Source organism: Chiloscyllium plagiosum, unplaced genomic scaffold (genome assembly GCF_037043375.1).
Source record: "Chiloscyllium plagiosum isolate Xiang-an unplaced genomic scaffold, Cpla_swu_hap1 HiC_scaffold_23, whole genome shotgun sequence".
Lineage (NCBI taxonomy): Eukaryota > Metazoa > Chordata > Chondrichthyes > Orectolobiformes > Hemiscylliidae > Chiloscyllium > Chiloscyllium plagiosum.
The window spans coordinates 35,561,748-35,563,475 of record NW_028270161.1 but is presented as its reverse complement, the minus strand read 5'-3'; the positions used below and the strand labels follow the sequence as shown (position 1 = coordinate 35,563,475).

Sequence of the window (1,728 nt, the reverse complement as noted above, 5' to 3'; positions counted from 1 at the left end):
TGTTCCTAATTTCCACCCATACTGACTCGGTTGGCAGACCCTCCTCAACAATGGTAACTTCTGTAGCTGTGATACCCTCTCTGATTAGTAGTGCTACACCCATCCTCTTTTTCCCCTCTCCCTATTCTTTTTAAATGTTCTAAACCCCGGAACATCCAGCAACCATTCCTGTCCCTGAGAAACCCACGTCTCTGTTATGGCCACAACATCATAGCACCAGGTACTGATCCATGCTCTAAGCTCATCACTTTTAGTCCTGATACTCCTTGCATTAAAGCAAATACACTTTAACTGATACCTTGGTTCTTTCCCAGTAAATTCCTTCCAACTGGCTGCACTACCTCTTGCTATTGCCTCATCTCTATCAACTCTCACCACCGTTATATAGCTCAGGTTCCCACTCCCCTGCCATACTAGTTTAAACCCTCCTGAACCACTCGAGCAAACCTTCCACCCAGGACATTGGTCCCCTTCCAGTTCAGATGCAACCCGTCTTTCTTGTACAGGTCCCACCTTCCCCAGAAGGCATCCCAATTATCTACATATCTGAAGCCCTCCCTCCTACACCAGCTGCACAGCTACATGTTAAGCTGCGCCCGCTCCCTGTTCCTCACCTCGCTATCTCGTGGCACCGGTAGTAAACCCAAGAACACTACTCTGTTCGTCCTGCTCTGCAGCTTCCATCCTAACTCTCTGAAATCACTTTTTATATCCTCAATCCTTTTCCTGGCTATATCATTGGTGCCAATATGTAACACGATTTCTGGCTGTTCACCCTCCCCTTTTGGAACCTTATACACCCGATCGGAGACGTCCCAGATCCTGGCACCAGGGAGGCAACATACCTTCCGGGAATCCTGATCCTGACCACAAAATCTCCTGTCAATTCTCCTTACAATCGAGTCTCCTACCACTAGTGCTTTTCTATTCTGCCCCCTTCCCTTTTGGGCCACAGTGTCAGGCTCAGTGCCAGAGAACTGACCACTTTGGCTTTCCTCTGATAGGTCATCCCCCCCAGCAGTATGCAAAACAATATACTTATTGCTGAGGGGAATGTCCACAGGGGATCTCTGCACTGTCTGTCTGTCCCCTTTCCTCCCCCTGACTGTAACCCATCTAGCCTTATCCTGAGCCTCAGGAGTGACCAACTGCCTATAACTTCTCTCAATTGCCCCCTCCGCCATGGTTTTCAAGGAGCTGGAGTTGGGTGCACTTCCCGCAGATGTAGCCGGCGGAGACATGTGTCATGTCTCTCACCTGCCACATTCTGCAGCAACCTGACCCACAGACCACAATGAGTGACTATGGACAACTTGGCCTCCTCCATGACAATCCTCAATACTGGTGGCCCACAATGATGCGTACTCAGCACCCTACTGTACTCCCTGCACACCCATGACTGTGTGGCCGAATTTCACATGAACACCATCTATAAGTTTGCTGACAACACGATCATTGTAGGCCAGATATCAAACAATTGGTTGAAGTGTGAGCAGCATTGTATCTTCATACTGCATCAGTCTTAGGTTTTTATAAAGGTGACATGACCATGTCTTGAAGGGATACCTCTTGACTCTCACCAGCCATCCATATACGGCTTAAGGGTCTTGAAATGGGACAGGAATCTATGAGGTCTCCAGTATGTAAAAACGTATCTGACAAACACCTGCAGAATTTGGCATCAATGGGCACAATAGGTTGAAGAATGGAGGCCTTTAATGTTAACCA

General features: G+C 48.1%; 1 pseudogene; it reads right to left on the bottom strand.

The window, feature by feature from the left end:
- Positions 1-413: 413 nt before the first annotated feature.
- LOC148145873 (uncharacterized) lies at positions 414-1,241 on the bottom strand (annotated as a pseudogene).
- Positions 1,242-1,728: the final 487 nt, after the last annotated feature.